This window comes from Salvelinus sp. IW2-2015, linkage group LG18 (assembly GCF_002910315.2).
Source record: "Salvelinus sp. IW2-2015 linkage group LG18, ASM291031v2, whole genome shotgun sequence".
In the NCBI taxonomy this organism is placed as follows: domain Eukaryota; kingdom Metazoa; phylum Chordata; class Actinopteri; order Salmoniformes; family Salmonidae; genus Salvelinus; species Salvelinus sp. IW2-2015.
Genome location: NC_036858.1, coordinates 19,258,298 through 19,265,964, shown reverse-complemented (window position 1 = coordinate 19,265,964; position 7,667 = coordinate 19,258,298). Strand labels below are relative to the sequence as shown.

General features: G+C 38.8%; 1 long non-coding RNA gene across 1 annotated transcript in view; it reads right to left on the bottom strand.

The window, feature by feature from the left end:
• Positions 1-5,241, bottom strand: part of LOC111978742 (uncharacterized) — a 7,992-nt gene extending 2,751 nt beyond the window's left edge. Inside the window, exon 1 of the long non-coding RNA XR_002879214.2 lies at positions 5,162-5,241. This is a non-coding gene — a long non-coding RNA (uncharacterized lncRNA). The remainder of the gene's footprint in view (positions 1-5,161) is intronic.
• Positions 5,242-7,667: the final 2,426 nt, after the last annotated feature.

Genomic DNA, 7,667 nt, shown 5'->3' with positions numbered 1-7,667 from the left:
CACCTCTACGCAGAACACTATTCTGTATATCTCTGGCCCTTCTTTACTGTGGTTAACTAACCTCCAGACAAGCTTTCAATGCCATACAACTCTCCTTTCCGTGGCTCCAACTGCTCTTAAATGCAAGTAAAAACTAAATGCTGCCTCTTCAACCGATCGCTGCCAGCCCGTCCAGCATCACTACTTTGGACGGCTCTGACTTAGAATACGTGGACAACTACAAATACCTAGGTGTCTGGTTGGACTGTAAACTCTCCTTCCAGACTCACATTAAACATTTCAATTAAATGTCAATTAATCTAGAATTCGGCTTCCTATTTCGCAACAAGCCATGCCTTCACCCATGCTGGCCAAACATACCCTCGTAAAACTGACCATCCTACCGATCCTTGACCTTCGGTGATGTCATTTACAAAATAGACCTCAAGCACTACATTCCACATAATTGGTTATGAGTTATCACAGTGCCATCGTTTTTGTTCACCAAAGCGCCATATACTACCCACCACTGCGACCTGTACCTCTCGTTGGCTGGCCCTCGCTTCTAGCTCGTCGGCCAATCCCACTGCTCAGGTCATTCTACAAGTCTTGCTAGGTAAAGCCCGCTTATCTCAGCCTCTTCAGCTCACTGGTCACCATAGCAGCACCCACCCATAGCACGCGCTCCAGCAGGTAAATCTCACTGGTCACACCCAAAGCCAATTCTTCCTTTGGCCSCCTTTCCTTCCAGTTCTCTGCTGCCAATGACTGGAACGAACTGCAAAAATCACTAAAGCTGGAGACTCTTACCTCCCTCACTAGCTTTAAGCACCAGCTGTCAGAGCAGCTCACAGATCACTGCACCTGTACATAGCTCATCTGTAAATAGCCCATCCAATCTACCTCATCCCCATACTGTGTTTATTTATTTATCTTGCTCCTTTGCACCCCAGTATCTCTACTTGCACATTCATCTTCTGCACATTCCAGTGTTTAATTGGTATATTGTAATTACTTCGCCACCATGACCTATTTATTGCCATACTTCTCTTATCCTACCTCATTTGCACACACTGTATGTAGACCTTTTCTACTGTATTATTGATTGTATGTTTGTTTATTCCATGTGTAACTCTGTGTTGTTGTATGTGTCAAACTGCTTTGCTTCATCTTGGCCAGGTCGCAGTTGCAAATGAGAACTTGTTCTCAACTAGCCTACCGGTTAAATAAAGATGAAATAAATCAAATAAAAATATGTGAACTGTGCACCCAACTGTGAAGCTAGCTGTAGTGGAGCTTTAAGAAACTAGCGGGCCTGCTAGTGATAGTGGTGGAACCAGCACCTCCACATGTGGAGATGTATCCACTCAGTCAAGTAGGCCTACTCCGCCACCCACAGCTACTTAGTCTTCTATGGACCAGTTTATGCCAAAGTCTATGTCTGTAGCAAAACAAGGCCAAATTGGTATCGCGTTGGCTAAAATGATTGCCACTGATTTCTAGCCATTTTCGAGTGTGGAGGACAGAGGTTTAAGAAATTATAGCAATAGTCTAAATCCAATGTACACAATTCCAAGCAAGAAATCCCTTTCACTTATTCCACCCCAGGTTTAAGAAGTTAGCCTTCAGTGATGCCAGAGCGATTGATGAGGCTCTTCAAAGATTAACCTCAGCAGCAGGGAGGGATAGCCCCAGCAGCCAGCTGGCTCAGGCACCAGGGCAACAGGAAGAAGASGGATCAAATGGAGAAGCACTAGCAGTGCTAGGGAGACTCTGCATAGTGGCCACATCCGTTCCCTCTGAGGGTCTCCTCGAAAACGGGAAAAAGAACTACTGAGAGAAGAAACCGCATCAGCCCCTCAAAAGTGAGGCAGCTTGCATTTCTGAATGCAAATCTCTCATAAAAGCAAAATATGGTCAGCATTGCTGTGTGCTGCTGGTTATACATGCAATAAAGAAGAGCGGGAAAAGAGGGACCAGTTTAATGGTTTTAAGTGGGATGTGCGTTTTGCACATTTTTATTTTTCTTTGATATGTGAATATTCTTTTATGTTGTTCAGATTGTATTCGTTTTGAATGGTTAGATTATATGCACTTTGTTAATATACATTAAAAAGTTATACTTTAAATGCAAATGTTTAATAACATTCTTTTTCATAACAAACCAATGCATTTTTAAATACATTGTGGTTAAAGGTAAAGTATGATTTAATTTAATAATTTAATTTGAATTGTTTTAACACCAATCATAGTCAAACTATCGCAAACTGTTTGACTAAAAAATAAAAACATATTTTTTTTAAGAGCCGTTTGGGAGCCAAAAGAGCCGTCTCTTTTTGGGTGAGCTGAACCGAACGAGCCGGCTCACTGAAAAGACGGAATGCCCATCACTACTGTTAACACCAATGGCACCAACTACTTTCTGCTGTACATTAATGATTAATAATACTCCCAATGAAAATCCAAAAGAAATCTCTCAGCATGTTGCCCAGTTTATCAGAATCTGTATACATCAGCCCAGCCAACTTCCAATATGGATCTTTTCTAGACAATGGCAAACATTGCTAAGAAGATAGATAATGATTTCAGGGATTTTTGTGATGAGATATCTGCAATTGAGATAAGACTGTATTAAAAGCCTTAAGGACAATAGGTCCCCTGGAAATGATGATTTAATAAGCGAATTTTATAAAGCATTCAATGATAAATTGATTACTTTCATTCTTGCTATTTTTCAAGAATCAATAGAAAAGGGGGAGTTACCGGCTTCCTTAAAGCAAGGTGTAATTACTTGATTCCCAAGCCTAATAAGGATACTCTTTATATAGACAACTGGAGACCCATTAGCCGTTGAATAATGATGGGAAATTATTTGCCCTTGTATTTGCTAAGAGGGTTGAACAAGGCTTGCATCATATAATTGATAAAGAACAATCTGGTTTTATGTATGGTCGACACATTAGTAATAACATCAGGTTGATCTTAGATTATGATTGACTATAATGACCTCATCCTTGATGATAGTTTTCTTATGTTTGTTGATTTTTATAAAGCTTTTGACACTGTAGAACATGAGTTTATGTTCAAAGCAATATGTTTTTGGGGTTTGGTGAGCAGTCCAAACTTGATATAGTGCTTGTACTAGCTCTGTAAAATTTTCATCACGGGACATCCCAAAGATTTGATATTGGCCGTGGCATTATGCAGGGGCTGCCCAATTAGACCATTTTTATTTGTTACTCAAATTAAGGCTCTTCCTATCAAGAAAGGGAATTTTCAAGGTGTTCAGCACTTGGCAATGAATTGAAACTATGTCAACTGGCTGATGATACAGGAATGAGGTTTCTAAAGCAGTTTCCTGTATTGAAGACTTTTCCTTAGTTTCGGGTTTGAAAATTAATATCAATAAGTCAGTCTTATTCCACTCAAGGATTGTGTTTTACAGGAAGTATATGGTATCCCAATTAAAGATAAGGTTACTTATCTTGGAATTGTTATATGCAAGGATGAAAACAAAGGAGTGAATTGAACTTTAACCCAATTATTGAGAAAACAAAGAAGAAATTGAACTCTGGTTGATGAGAGATATTTTGTTATACGGTCGGGTTTTATTATCCAAAGCTGAAGGTTATCCAGATCGGTTTATGTCTCGTTATCACTTGACTTACCCCCTAAAATTGTACAGGACTTAGATTAGATTTTATAATTTTCTGAGGAACAAACCTCACTATCTACCAAAAGATATTTTCCACTAATTCCCAAGAACAAGGTCTTGAGGTTTTAGATTTCAATACTCTAAATAATACTTTTAAAAATAAATTGGATTCTGAAGTATGTTAAGAACCAGAACAGTATTTGGAATGTCTTCCCTAAGTATTTATTTGACTCGTTTGGTGGTTTAGAATTTTTGCTTCGATGTAATTTTGATGTTGATAAAATCCCTGTAAAGTTGGCCAAATTCCATAAGCAGGTAATTTTAGCTTGGATGTTAGCGGATACACAATTTTTCCCCTCACAGATACTTTTTATGGAACAACAAAGATATACGATTTAAAAAATAAGTCTCTTTTTTCCCATAACTGGTTTGAGAGAAAATTATTTTGGTTGGTCAGTTACTGAATGAGATGGATATCTACTCTCATATGGGGAATTTCTTGAAAGTTTAAAATTCCAATAACCCCGAAAGATATGCAATAGTTTTTGATGCGATTCCAAGGGGCGTTGTATCTCTTTTAAATTCCTCTGTGGTTGATGTAAGTAACATAGATTTATCATGAAAATATATTCATTGGCAATAGTAACATCAAAGAAAAAATGTGTAATAAACAGATTAGGAATATTGTTTGTGTACTACAATTCCTCTGCAAGATTCTGTTGGTCAAATATCTATGGTGATATACAATGGGGGAAAGCATGGAAAATTGCTAACAAATATGGTATCAGTAACAAAGTAAAGGAAGTTTCATTTAAAATGTTACATAGAATTTATCCTGTGAAACATGTTTTAGAAAGAATTCCAAAACAGAATTCTTTGGATTGACATACAGAATTTTGTTAAAAAAAAATAAAAATAGGACCGGTTGTACTATTTAATGGTTTTGATATAATGATTTATTTCAGAAATTCTGACATAGATAAAGATGTAGTATATTTAATTCAACTGCTATTAATACTAGGTAAATTTCATATTCACAAATGCAAATGGTCTAATTCAAAACCTAACTTTTTTTCACTTATAATGAGTTTAAACAATATGGCACACTTTAACTAAAATAAAAAACAAAAAGACAATTAAAACTTGTATTATTAATGAATAGATTTGTTTGTTTAGGATTCCTGGCAATGTAAATAGTTTGTTTGTATGCTTGTTTGCATGTGACTATTCCTCTTTTGTTTGTTGATATTTGTTAATAAAAAAAATATATATATATATACTTTCTGCTGCATCTCTTCAGCGCGTGCACCCTTGGCATAACGTTAAATCCATGCCGTCGCCGTACGGTACACGCGGTCAAAACATGCACTTGTCAAGCAGCGCGTTAACATAACCTAGACTAACGTTATCTAAACTGAATTGCACGACATCTTCATAGATGTCTTCATCTTCTTCATTAGAACTCGCTAATAAGTAAGACTCAATCAACATGCAAACGTTAACTGTCCAATATTAATATAAACTCACCTGTTTGCTAATTTTCCTCTTCGGTTTGACGTTGCCAATACCGATGCTGTGCCGAAAAGCTCCCCCCTGCCAGAATTCCCTCCCCCTCCTTCGCGCGAATGCGCACGCACTAAATTCTTCATTGCTGCGACTTGCTTGAACGCGCACGCACTAAATTCTTCATTGCTGCGACTTGCTTGCTAGTTGAGATTTCTGATCACGTTAAACTGCGTTTCATTAGATTTTTTTGTCGGTTTGATCGCCGGGGAGGCGCTAGTAATGTGTGTGCAGTTTTCGGTTTGGCTATTTGTTTCAAGTGTATTAGTCTATAAATAAATCTCTTTGCCAAAATTCGTCATCTCTCCCATGTCTTATTCAACTAGTAGTTGTTCAGAAATGCTTGCCTACATTTTACTCCCTCTATGTTTAATATAACACACATACATTAATTATTCATTTCAGTTGCCAATCCTGATCTGAAGTTTGTTCTATAGAAAGTATTTGACTCTGATGTGTGCCACAGAAAGTATTTGACTAGCCACAAAATTAAGGAAATTAGAAGGGGTAGGATTTCGGCAAGGCCATTTTCTTGCTTGCCGAAATTCCCCCCCAACCTTCTATCTTGGGACTGCAAGGACCTGGCACACTTTAGAATAATCTTGGTAGCTCATGTTGACCAGTAGTGTGTGCCACAGAAAGTATTTGACTCGAGCCACAAAATTAAGGAAATTAGAAGGGGGGGGGGGGATTTCGGCAAGGCTAATTTCTTGCCTGCAGAATTTCACCCCTCTTCTATCTTGGACTGCAAAGCCTGGCACACTTCAGGATCATTTTGGGACCTATCATGCCCTCTGATGTGTGCCACATGAAGTAATAGACTAGTCACAAAAGGAAGTGGTTATTTCAGCAGTAATAGTTTTCAGAGCCCTCTACTGTTCTCTCTACCAGTCCCTCAATCCCCCATCCCATCGTGCTTTTCCCTCTTATGGCTTTTCCTAAAAAAAAATTTACACTTTGTCTGTTTTAGTTTTTAAGAATGTCCAGTTCTATGTATGTACAGTAGTAATGGGAGACATCGAAATTCGAAACACTCCTCTGTGTCCTGCCATATAGTTACATTACTAGTGCCCTTCCAAGAAGGCTCAAGGTCATTGCCACAAGATAAAATCACGTTATACAGTTGAAGTCGGATGTTTACATACACCTTAGCCAAATACATTTAATCATAGTAAAATTCCCTGTTTTAGGTCAGTTAGGATCACCACTTTATTTTAAGAATGTGAAATGTCGAATAATAGAGAGAATGATTTATTTCAGTTTTAATTTCTTTCATCCATGCCCAGTGGGTCAGAAGTTTACATCACTCAATTAGTATTTGGTAGCATTGCCTTTAAATTGTTTAACTTGGGAACGTTTCGGGTGGCCTTCCACAAGCTTCCACACATAAGTTGGGTGAATTTTGGCCCATTCCTCCTGACAGAGCTGGTGTAACTGAGTCAGGTTTGTGGCCTCCTTGCTCGCCACACTTTTTCAGTTCTGCCCACACATTTTCTGTAGGATTAAGGTCAGGGCTTGTGATGGCTACTGCAATACCTTGACTTTGTTGTCCTTAAGCCATTTTGCCACAACTTTGGAAGTATGCTTGGGGTCATTGTCCATTTGAGAGACCCATTTGCGACCAAACTTTAACTTCCTGACTGATGTCTTGAGATGTTTCTTCAATATATTCACATCATTTTCCTACCGCATGATTTCATCTATTTTGTGAAGTGCACCAGTCCCTCCTGTAACGACAGCCTTCCTCCTCTTCGTTTGAAGAGGAGGTGTAGCAGGGATCGACCAAGACGCAGCGTATATCCGTGTTCAACATGATTTTAATAAAGAGACGATAACGTGAACACTATACAAATACAAATAACAAACGTGGCAAAACGAAACAGTCCTATCTGGTGCAGAGAAACACAAAGACAGGAAACAACCACCCACAAATCCACACAAAACAGGCTACCTTAATTGGTTCCCAATCAGAGAAAATGACAAACACCTGCCTCTGATTGAGAACCACATCAGGCCAATTGACAATCCCCACATAGAAACACAAAACATAGAATGCCCACCCAGCTCACGTCCTGACCAACACAAAACAAGGAAAAACCACAAGAACTATGGTCAGAACGTGACACCTCCTGCAGCAAAGACCCTCACAACATGGTGCCACCCCCGTGCTTCACAGTTGGGATGGTGTTCTTCGTTTTGCAAGCATCCCCCTTTTTCCTCCAAACATAACAATGGTCATTATGACCAAACAGTTTATTTTTGTTTCATCAGAACAGAGGAATTTCTCCAAATAGTCCGATCTTTGTCCCCATGTGCAGTTGCAAACCATAGTCTGGATTTTTTATGGCAGTTTTGGAGCAGTGGCTTCTTCCTTGCTGAGCGGCCTTTCAGGTTATGTCGATATAGGACTCGTTTTACTGTGGATATCTAAACTTTTGTACCTGTTTCCTCCAGCATCTACACAAGGTCC